The sequence below is a fragment of the Protopterus annectens genome, chromosome 3.part0, assembly GCF_019279795.1.
Source record: "Protopterus annectens isolate FY-2018-M chromosome 3.part0, PAN1.0, whole genome shotgun sequence".
NCBI classification, from domain to species: Eukaryota; Metazoa; Chordata; order Ceratodontiformes; family Protopteridae; genus Protopterus; species Protopterus annectens.
The window spans coordinates 1,881,189,774-1,881,202,834 of NC_056731.1; positions in this window are offsets into that span (position 1 = coordinate 1,881,189,774).

Here is a 13,061-nt window from a genome sequence, read left to right on the forward strand (position 1 = left end):
AATGCACACATGATGTATGTGTGTGCCAAATACACATATGTACCTGTGACCTTCAATAGTTACCATGTGTGATGCCTGCCACATGTGAATACATGGTATTTGCACAGGGTAACATTATGACTGTGGTCTTCTGTGCAGGTGCTGCATGTGGGATGTGTATATACAGTGTGAGATGTAGATGCTATCAGCCTAGTAGTGAGGGATACACACCTGGTCTGGGGCATATAGTCTACCTGTTGTTGATGTACAGGTGCTGCATGTTTTCACCTGTTGTGGGAGTGGTAAGACGTTATTCCATAGCAATGCAGTGACTGCATGCTAAGAACCGTTCAGCTAGGGTGTTGTAGCTACACTAATTCATTAGCATTCAGTAATATGTCAGAATCCCTGGTGAGGGTCTGATGCCAACCAAGGTCAGGGTTCTACCAGCCTGTGTCACTTGCTCAGTGATCCCTTCCATGTTCCCTATCATGTATCCCAGTGAGGGACATCCCACATCAGCTGTGGTGGCATGGACAATGACTGAGTCATATGTGTCCATGCATCTGACTGACCTGTATGCTTGTGTTATGTGGTGGACCACAGTGCCCCATGAGCATGTCACTGTGACCTACACCTTGTCCAGCCTGGTGAGCATGTTCTCACTGTAATGGACAATAAAAGTACCTAACACAACTGCAGCAGTAGTGTTGTATAGCTGTACAGACTGTGCTTGTTTGGCACACAGGATTTGTGTGCTATGTGTTATGCGTGCTGTGTGCAGGCCTAATGTATGCCTGTGTGCCAGCTGCAGAGATGTCTGCCAGTCATGCAGGATGCTATCCTTAGGCTCCACAACTGGCCCGGTGTGTTTCCATGCTTGTATTGCTGTCCGTGTAGGTCCACATCAGATTGGTATTGCTGTCACTGTAGTATTTCATGCCACCCGACAGGTTATGCCAGTACTGGGTTCAGAGTGCTTAGTCCACAGTTTGGCCATGTGTTAACATCTCATACATGTGTTGTACATCCATGGGTAGGGGATAGGGTTGACTGTGTACATGTGGCAGCTGTGACATTACTACATGACACACATATTCCACAACTGTACCATAGAGGTGACTGACAACTGACCTTTGCACATGCTACCATAGTATTGAGATTGCATTGGTGATTAACAGCACATAGGGCCAATGGTGAACAAGATACATAGGTCCATAGGTTCATACAGGGATGTCTGCCCAGGGCATGTATCCACCTAGCCAGAATGTGTGTGGCTTTCAACATGCATTGTAAATCTATCTTGCTATGCCCTTTTCCAAGGTTAGTATACTGTGCCTCTGTCTCACAGTGACACATAAGTGATACCCAGGGTAACCCTACAATGTCACATCCAGTCATTAATATCACTCTTGAAGATAGTCACTGAGTCACTCTGCCTAACCTCTATTGGGATAATATTCAAAAATGAAGGGAGCCTCTGAGTTGTGAATGTGCCCCTCCAGCATTTCCTATGTATATCACTCCTGAGGTTCAAGTCTTTCCAGCGTGTATCCTGATGGGATCTGGATGTTCTGAGGTGCAGCATGGCCATTAAGTGAGGGTTTGACATGGCTTTATATGTCAGGCACAGATTGCCTATGAAGAGGCAGTATGCCACTGAGTAGAGCTGCTGTTTCTTTAACCAGTCAGTATGTGGCATCTGTTTGAGCCCTTTGATCCTCTTGTTGAGGTATGTATGTGGTATTTCCAGTTGCTGCAGGTGTCTGGTAAGGTGCATGCCGACAGGTTCATCATAGTCAATTATGGGCATGATGAGGGATGAGTAAAGGGGCACACTGTCCTCCCCTGATCTACATGTGGATCCCATCATGATGATGTGGCCCATATAACATGTTTTCCTAACCACTTTGTCCATGTTGTTGTCAAATGGTAGAATGCTATCAACCTGTGTACCCCAAGGTCCATAATTCCTTCGTCTGCACTTAATGGATTAACACATATGTGGTACTTTGTGGTCACTTTGTGTTTGACAAAGGGGATGACTATACGCTTTCTGTCATTCACCTTGAGGCCATGGCTGTGGCACAAGTCGTCTGTTTGCAAGAGGCCCTTTTGAAGGATGCGTGTGTTAGCTGGAGAGTTGATTATGGCGTCCGGTTTGCAGTCACCTGTGACTTGCTCAGCCACAGTACTTCCATGTTGGCCTGTACCTATGATAAATACATAATGAACATGACAGCTCCCAGGGCTGAGCCTTGTGGGACACCACTTGTACCAGGTTCGAGGCTGGCATGGCTCCAGCAATTCTAGCCATGTGTGTTCTGCCCTTGAGCCACTGTGCAATAACCATAGTGACATAGGGGTTAATATGTACACTGGTGAGCTTCTCTAGAATGCACAAGTGGGGTATTGTATCAAAGGCTTATGCAAGGTCCAGGTAGGCTGTGTAGACCTCCTTCCCCTTGACAGTGGCCTTGGTGACTGTTTCAAAGAAATCAAACAGGTTTGAGAGGCAGGATCTGCCATTAACAAAGCCAAACTGTGTATGGTGACATGTCTGTAGGTCCACAATATCTAGATATGTGAGGTCCATGATTATCCTTGACATAGCTTTGCAGACAAAGCTAGTCAGACATATGGGGCGAATAGTGTCCAGGATCCGTGAAGGCACCACCTGAATGTAGAGGGACCACTGTTGCTGTACGCCACTCTTTGGCCACATATCGTGTATTAAGGCTGGGATTGAACAGTAGTGTTATGTCTGGGTGTAGCTCTTTTTGTGGTTCATGTAGGACGCAGCCTGGGACACTGTCTGGTCCCATTGATGCAGTGTTTATTGCTTTGGGAAGGGCATCTCTTACCTGAGCATCTGTGATGTCAGGGGGGGCAGCACTCTGCCGGGAGACATATTTGCCCTTTTGGTGTGGTGGGGGGGAGAAGGCAGCAGTGAACCTGTCCACTAGGATGATGGCAATGTCTGTGTATTTTGTATTTCGTGTGACATCTTGGATTACCTCTGAGCATATCCGGGTAGTACCACCCAGGTTCCTAACATAACTACAGAAAGCCTTGTGATTATCCTCAGTGGCTTGTGGAATCTTCTCTCAAAGATGACCTTAGACAATCGTATGGGTGCCTGTAGTTGTCTTCCAATACGCATCAGTGATGCCTTCACATTTTGGGAGTTTGTTGCATCATGTAGTGGCGTCATCCTTCTATTGTATAGTGTGTTTATGGCTGGTGTCCAGCACACAGGACGTCTGCCTTTGGAGAATTGGGTCATGCTTTCATATGTGGTTTCATGATCCATGCATTCCTGAATGTGTCCATAGAATGCCTTTATACAGGTATCTGCAGTCTGGTCCATATTTTCAACAGGCCTGGGGCCTTTGAAGGTTTCCACATCATTTATGAGGGGTGTGAACTTGCTTGACATGAGCTGTTGACAGACGTGCCGCCCTCCAGACTGAGCAAGGTGAGGGTCACATTTAGCTACCTGTCGGGTGATAGAATGTGCCACATAACACAGGCACACAGGTCACTCCACAGCAAGTACAACTATGAGGCAGTCATTGTCCATGCTGGTGCAAACAACCTGAGACGTACCTCCCTGGACCACATGGAAAGAGACACAGAGGAGCTCTTACAGCACCCTCTCAAACTCAGGACTCCCACACAGCCTTCATGCTCACACAGGAGAGTATAGATTGCTCTGCAAACACCATCATACTGGGCGACGTCAGCTACCCAAACATAGACTGTGAACATTACACAAGCCACAATACCCAAGCTCTAGGGTTCCCATAGATCAGACATTCTTTAGCTATGGAACAGGTAATCAACCTTCCCACAAGAGGGGCAGATATACTAGACCTGATCATCACAAACATGAGTACAAAATGCTCACCACTGGGAGTATATCCCTCATTGTTGCAATCAAACCATATACTAATCACACTGGAGTACTGGATCCCCCACATATGCAAACCTCGAACACATCGATGTGTGTGTGGAAATGCCCCTATTAGCAACTGTGACAGTACAGTACAGGATGCAGATCCCCCTTTTGAAACACTGATGATGTCAGGACTCTATAACTATATTACCTGTATTAAAGCCCTCCAGTAATTCGTATAGCGCGCTCTGCTAATGCGTCTTTCTCCAGTGTCATAACATAGTTAGGTAGGGGTTTGAATCCTGCAAAGGGAATGTATGTGTGTTAGTATGAGTGGGGTTTATGTGTGTGCATTATGCTGGGAGGGATAAGTGCCTTTTGCCAACTGGGAGAACACACTACAGGGTGCACATCCCTCCTCCTACACACAGATGATGTCAGCACCCTCTAAGTACAGCATTAGAAAGGATTTCTCCAACTACTGCAGATAGCACACTCTGCTAATGTGTCTGCTTCTACTGTCATAACACAGTTAGGTATGGGATTGAATCTTGCAAATGGAAAGTATGTGTTTTACTGTGGGTGGGGTTAGTGTGTGTGCACAATGATGGGGGTGGGATGTGGTTTTTGCCACATGGGGCTATGCACTGCAGGGTGCACATTACCCTTAACAAGCAGTGATGTTGACAGCACCCTATACAAACAAAACTACAAAAGAGAAGGTGGTGGTACCAATAACACATGTAAGGTAACACTTCTTCAAGTAATGTCCACAAAACGAAGTAGGATAATCCAACAATTCTTTTACTCTATTCAAACAACATGACAACAGACAACTGCCAGTACTCAGTATAGTGTTACATGCTACTGTAACACGCACATGTACCAGAATATACCTAGATAGTGTTTTGAAGCCTGAATGTGGCAAGTGTGTAGATGTGGGACGTGTCTGTGTGTGCATTTCCGTATGGGAAACATGTTTGATGTGGCAATCAGGGTACCACAGTACCTGATGCACATTACACCTTTGAACTGATGAGGTTGCCTGCACCCTGTGAGTACAGGTAGAGAAGAGGAAGTCGGTAGTAAACAACATAGTGCACTTCTCAAATGTGTACCTGTCATGTATCGACAGCTACTCATGTAGGGTAATAAATAATGGGAATGGCAGGTGAGCGTGTGCATGTGTGTGGGTAGCAGGGTGTGTATAAATGCATGTGTGACAGAACAGATACATGTAGCTGAATCTACATAACAGCACATGATGCGCATTCCCATAGTCAATGTTAGCATGTGATGGTGTGCAGCTGGTACACTTTGGTAAGTAGTATGGGTGCAGATAACAATTGAGGACATTCATACAGTTACTGCAGCAGGACTGCTGGAATATACACACAATCATAGTGGAACAGTGAACAGTTACCAACATGTTACTACTTATACACATCTATGTAGTCACCCTGTGCATCAGCAACGTGTTTACCTTTTCCTGCACCAATGTTGTAGTATGCAGGAGGTGGCACAGTGTCATCATATGCACAGGGTGTGGGTTAGGTATGCCCAAGCCAGCCACTGGTAACACCAATTGACGTGTGTGTATGTGTGTTTGTGAGGGGCAGCAGTACAGGGTCGACCAGTGTTGGTGCAGTGTGTGTGTGTATGTGTTTGCCCTAGGTGGTAGGTTTCTGCATGTGTGTAAGCATGCACACAGTCCCACATAATGGCTGCCATGTACAGGGTTTTGTGGACAGCCACAGACTGCACCTGTCAGGTCATCCAGATCAGTGTCTGTGGGCACGGACACGGTACCTGTACCTGGCAGGGGTGCTACGGGCCGTATCCGGTACTAACCCAGACTGGGTACTGTCATCAGAAGCAGGGGTGTGTTGACTGGACACAGTTCCCTGTTGGGACTGTCCAGAGCCACGTGCACGTGGTCTCCTGGGGCGTCTTGATGACAGCACAGACCCAGCATTGCTGGGGCTGGTGCTGGCACTTGAGGTGCGTGAGTGGGCCTGTTGTCGTCCGCGGCCACTGCCAGCTGGTGCTGTTGCTGGCATACGGCCACGTCGACGTCGCAAATGCACACCATCGCCCTGGCCCATGGACATCTGGTTGTGGAGCAGCTGTTGTATGCCCCCACAACGTCTGTCAACGACATCTGTGAAGTTACGGATAGCATTCGCAATGTCACGCATGCCATCTGTCATGGCTGTGCGACATGCTCTCAGCTCCCTCAGACCCTGTCTGGTGTACCTTTCCATATGTGCCTGTGCCTGCATGACAGTTCGAAACATAGTGGAGGTTGACATACCTCCTTGGGCACGTTGGCCAGAGGCAGTACGGCCATGGATGCCCCCACGAGAACCCATGGGCGACTGTCTGCGTGGTACCATTGGAGGACCCTGCTCATGGCTGCCTTGTGGGGATGCATGTGCCACAGGTACCACATTACCCTGATCTATGCCCACTGCAGACTGTCCATCACCTAGGGACAATGGTAGCAAAGGATGTAACGGCAGGATGACTGTGCGCATTGACGGGGTTGACAGTTGTGTACTGTCAATTGGCTGACCAATGGCGGACCCAGACACACCTTCCTGCACCATTACAGACATTTCATCATCATCAGTACCTGGGGCACAAGATTCAGGTTCCCTGCTGCAGGTCACCAGAGCAGCACCAGAACCAACGGGAGGAAACAGGGAACACAGATTACAGTCTCAACACATATTTGACAGAGATGCACTTCAATACTAATGCACACATTCAGAAATGGACACATGCACTCATGGACACTAACACACATGCACACATTGGCAGAGGCACACTCGCACACATGCACACCCCACAGTAAACACACACATCAGTACTGTGTTACACTACTCTTAATTTTGTTACACTGGGTATTGCAGGTATTATTAAACACACTCACCAGCATGTATACTACAGAGTTACACTACTCTTACTAGTATTATAAATTGTTTTTCAGGTAATGTTAAACACACTCACCAGCATGTATGGCCTGCCTCGTTGCTAGATGGGAGGGACCTGGAAGTGTGAAGAGAGTAATGTCAGTGGGCACAAGTGTGCCATTTGTTTTGCACATGATACAGTACAGTAGTACACTAGTTCCCTTATACACATCAGCTACTCATAATGTCTGTATCACACATGCACAATTACATATCATGATGACAGATACATACCACATGCACACCTTATGCGTGCATGAAGTAACAGTGTACAGAACAGTCATATGTACATACCAGGAGTTAACTCTAATCTCACCCTTACCTCTCTTCAAACGACAACTCAAACTGTACTTCCAAAACCACTGGCTTTGTTCTTGTTGGACTCCAGGCTAACGTCCCTCTCCCCACCCTCTCTTTACCTTTAACCCCTCATTGTGCATAAAAACTAGCTTCTACCCTGTTTCTTTCACCTTGATGTCCTTCTATGCTCTGACCTACTTCTCCCATCCCTCCCACCTCCTCTTGACTGTCTTCCTTCTTTTCCTCACTTCCCTTCTTGACTCCTGCCTCTTCCCTATTATTTTATCTTTCATACTCCTTCTACTTCTCTACCCTTCTGAGCTTTAACTATTATCTATATGGCTTTTGCCTTATTGCATAACCGTTATGCTTTAGGTAGAATTGCTTTGAAACCGACAGTACATTGTGTATGACTTTAAACTGTTTGAGTTCCTTAAATGTATGTTGATTTAATTAATAGGCTGGTGTATATTTCTATTATGTTGGCTGTCTGTATTAACAACTTGTCTGTCTGCCTTTATTATGTTATGTGTGGAGCTTTTCTCCCCAGGCCTCTACTGAAAATGGACATATATCCAGCTAGACTATCTTGGTCAACAAATGTAAAAGTAATAACAATAAATAAATATGGCATCTTACCTGCACGCTCGATGTCTTGCTGCTGTGTGGATCCAACCTCCATCATGATGCATGACTGTTGCTGTTGTTGTTCTGGGGCTGGATCCACAACACTTAGCAGTAGCCCCTCCTGTCTGGTGAGGGGGGGATGTGTGGCCACCCCCCCACCTGTGGCAACCTGTTGCCTGCGGATATCTGCAGCACGCTGGCGGACATTTCTAATCAAATCACTGCAGTGATGTCTCACCTGCTCATATGTCCTATCATGCATGCCAACATCATTTATCCTGCTAACTAGATTTTGCCACAGTGCAGACCTCTCCTGCTGATTCTGGGTGGTGCGTGAGAACAGGATGGCATAGTCACGCACCAGGTTCTGGTGAATCACTTCATCCTCTGCAGCAGAATATGCGGGGTTCCTTTTTGGAGCCATGTTAACCTGGAAAGGTACACAAACAGGTTATCAGCATAGTATCTCAGCAATACATGGTACACATTCTATACAGGGAGTATTAAATTGTACTTACTACTGCTTGGTTGTAACTTGATTAAAGTGTAGCTATCATTCTAAGTCATTTGGACTAAGCACTTGGACTTCAGACCAGTTGTTTTACATTAGGGAGGTTTGTGGCAAGCACTGTGGTGGCAGGACACATATCTTTCATCCGTTGAAGTTGGGAACTGCTGATTGAGGGCCCAGTGCCCAAGTGTATTAGTTCTGGTATAGGCAGTTGGCCTTCAGGCCAGTTATTTAACATTAACAAGGTTTGTGGTCTGCACTCGTGTGTGACAATAGGCTGTACTCTGCCATTCATAGCTGGGGACATCTGGTTTCAGGTTTATAGTGCCTGCATATTTGAGCTGTATCTTACTGACATTGCTACACCTTGTTTGCTGTAGCAAACACTACATCCAGGCCTCCTGGATCTACCTTTGTTTATATGCTTGTTATTTGTTAGCTTGTTATTTCACTGGTATGCTACTTCCACATAATACACAGCTTCTCAACACTTCTGTGACTCACTACTGATATCTGCATTGCTTACTGTACGGATTTCCATGTTACACATGACAGCAAGTGACTGCTTGTCATTGTTGCATTTACTTAATTGTGACATATTGCACTTAGGTTACCTGGCACTTGCTCACTGACGCTTTTATATCAGTCAGCAGTAGTATGTAATATCAGTACACCCTCACTCCCCACTGGACCTTGTTTTCAATTATTACGGAATTCACAATAGTATTCTAGCATGTCCAAAGGTCAGTTGTCAGTCTCCTCCCCAGTCCAGATGGTGAGTGTGGTACTCCAGAGACAATGTTAGAACAGCTGCATGTACACAGACAACCCCCTCCTCCTAACAACAAATTCAAACTCATGTGAGTGATGTAACCATATACCAAACTGGAGGCTAGGCTCTGTCTACTCAATACCGCCATAACCAGTCAGGTGGCGAAGGAAACCACACTCACTACACTTCCAGTCTCACATAGACCTACCACAACAGCAGAACTAACACATGATCACACATGAACATACTTGTAGGCTCGGACTACAGGTCTGCCTACGCAGCAGAGACCTCCTAAGCAGACACTCAGGCAACCACTACCACGGAAACAAACACGTGCAACACATATCACACAAAGCCAATGTGCTGAACACTCACAGCCATTAACAGTAAACAGCACACCTCATACACCTGTACTAGGTGCCTCTATCATCAGGCACACTGACATCACGTTCACCAGGCTTAACGAGGTGAGGGTCACGGTGTGCAGCCTGTCGGGTACTACGACCTGCCACATAACACAAACACTCAAGTAACCCCAAGGCAGGTACAGGTATGACTCAGTCAATGTCCATGCTGGTGTGAATGACCTGACACATACCTCCCTGGACTACATGACATGAGACAGTACGGAGCTCTCTGAGCACGTAGCCCAAGACAGTTTGACCCTGACCTTGAGTAGCATCCTACCCTCACCAAGAACGATGCCACAATATCAAGGCACGATGATCCCTTCCAACAATTGACTGACATACTGGTGTCATTCACAGGTGTGCCAATGCCTGCCATCTTGAGGTGGTATGCTTTGCTAGGGACAGCTTGCACCTGTCACCCTTGTCCTATTGGAATTTGGCGGAGCCTCTTGCTACACCCATAGTGCCTGTATTAGGCAAGGCTCATAAGGCAAACCCACATCCATTTGTATCACAAACGATGAGGAAGTAAGAGTGATGCTACTCAACACCGGAAGTCTAGACCTCAGGATGCACGCACTCAAAACCCTACTTAGCATTATGGACATCGATATCTGTGCAGTAACATGAACCTGTTTCAGGTTTCACAGGAGCACACCAGCACTACCAAGTTATAGCTGTTACCATTCTTGTTGGCCCCAAAACTTGAACAAGGGAGGGGGAGTATCAATATTCAACGCAGATTCCCATGCCTCCACATTGGTGGCAAAGTACAACATAGGTGTTAGGCCATTGAGTACAGAAGACGTATTTGGGGACCTGGGGAAGAAACATGATAGCAGTCTGTCATTTGTCAACCACATGGCCAACGTGGATTGAAAGACATGTTATATAGCCCAGCTAATCATGAGGGATTCACATGTATGGCAGGGGAGGTCATTGTGCCTCTTTACTCATCCATCATCAGGCCTATAATTGCGTACAATGCACCTTTTGGGATGTACCTAACCAGACACCTACAGCAACTGGTACAGGACAACAGTACCTCATCAAGAGGATGCAATGGCTCAAACAGATGTCATATGCTGCCCAGGTAAAGGAAATCCAGCTGGACTCAGTGGCATACTGCCTGTTCAGAGGCAATCTGTGCGTGCCATATACAGCCATGTCCTACCCAGCAGTAATGAACATGCTGCACCTCAGGTAATCAGAGTCCCATACAGCCACATGCTCAGGAGACCTGAACCTCAGCACTGACATACATGGACATGCTGGAGGGGCATATTCTGAACCAAGATGCTCCCTTCACTCTGTAATGAACTCACACTACAGGTTAGGCAGAGTCCCTCATTGACTCTCTTCCATAGGAATCTGGATGAGTGGATGGAGATCATAGTTGTACCCCAGGTATCACTTCTATGTCACTGTTAGACAGAGGCACAGTATACTAACGTCGGACAAGGGCATAGCAGAATAACTTGTAATTGGGTGGCAAAAGACAAACACATTCTACTAGGCTTATCAATGCCCTAGGGCAAATAGCCTAGTATGAACCTATGAACATGTGTGTACTGCTATAGTACTTCTGCCATATGTTGCATGTGTGTGTGTGTTGTGGGGGATGCACAGGTAATGGCCAGATATTTCTGCACAGGCGACACGTCTGAAACACTCTGGGTGTTCATCCCTACATACTGGATGTGTGTTGCCATCCAACCCTGTGATGTGGACACACATTACTCAGCCTGGATATACATATCCCAACAACACCACAAGCACAGTACACTACCTTGCTATGTATGCATGTAATTACACAGTTATTCACTAGTTATGACTGTGATGCTATCCATGCAGCCCACTGGGCCAGTGGAAGCCACAACACACACTGCCGGCCCCTTTGCATATGCTTACCACAGACATCCCACATACTGCATGTACTGTGCACACACATATCTAACCCAGAACATCTGCACACCACTTATTAATCCTGTCCAATGGACTACAGATACAGACACATTGTATAACAATAGCAGGAGGCTACTGCAGCACAGGGCAGATTCACATGAAGGCAAGGCATCTGTGGTCATCAGTGTTAAGATGCTTCACATTCACCAAATGCACAGATATTGGCAACATTGTTGCAGACAGTTTAGGTGCAGGTACCCCCCCCCCCATTCTCCTACACATGTGGTATTAGTTATCCCAGATGACTGTAACCTCCCTATCCTCTCACATGTCCAGGTGAGGGCCACCCTCAACATTGCAGAACACATAGCATCACTGTTACGAAATGGTATCCCTGGATGTGTGCTACGTTCACCCCTGGAGGACATAGCACCACATGACAGACTGATATTAATCCCTGGCCATACTACAGGATATGTACCTGAACAGTGCCATACATACACAGTGGTCCCACACCAATGAGGAGTAATCTCTACTGACCCTGGTAACTACTGCATCATATGCACAAGTGGCCTTGTGTTCTAAGCTATGGAAGTTTTAAGTATGGGCAACATGTACAGCAATATTACATATGTATATATTTCAGGACTATGTACACACAACCTATCTCATGGACATACCTATAGATAGTGAACTATGATACATTTGGAGGTGTCACAGTAAACACAGTATTAACCTGCTACTTTGCATTACCTGTGTTTGTGGCAGCTGTTGCTGTGTCAGTGGTGCTGCTTGCTGCTTGCTGTTTTCTGCTGCTGCTGCTGGTTTTGCTGCTGGCAGTCTGTATATTTTCTTATTTCTGTCTCTCTCTCTCTCTTTCTCATTAGGTTTGTGCAATGACTGTATTGCATGTGTGGAGTGTGGGTACTGAATGCTTTTGTAGGTATCTGCATAGGCCCATGTGATGGCCTCTGCACCAATTGTAAGGCAGCATTGGCTAATTGCATACAGCCAGTTGTGTACTGATTGCATGTCTCACTGTGATTTCAGGACAGTGCTATATAAAGGTATGTGAGATAGGCGTTGCCCTTTCAGATTGTAAGGGCGTGGACCATGCTGGTATGCTGTTGGAAAATGTTCTGTGAGTGTGAAGGTTAGTACATCTCTCATGCTTCATGCTGTGTTGTGAATTCAGGTTGCTGCATTTCTCCCACCTGTTCCCTGTAGTGAGTGTGTATGCATACTGACACCTACAACTATATTTATTATGTATTGCTATATATACATATGTGTACATATACATACTGTCATATATGTACATTAGCTGACAATATTGGGTACAAGCTAACAATTTGCAGGGCTGTTTCTGTTAACACACACTAGTATGGGAATCCAGTAATTGGGACAGTGAAAGTCTGTCTGACATGCTTAGGGTAGTACACATACTATATTGCCTTTATCTTCATTCCTACTATTACATGTTCCACTTATTTAGCACTATATTCCTGTATGAGAGTCATGTCTTGCTGGTAGGTCATACAGACTAGTGTTACAATGGTCTTGTTGTAGGGCCAACTAGTATGCTTGTATTTTGCTTTCAAATTGAGTACAGGGTCTATCAATCAAAGTGCTGGAGGCACCTTCCAGCAGTGAAGGGGTTAGTAGGTCTCACAGGAGTCAGGCT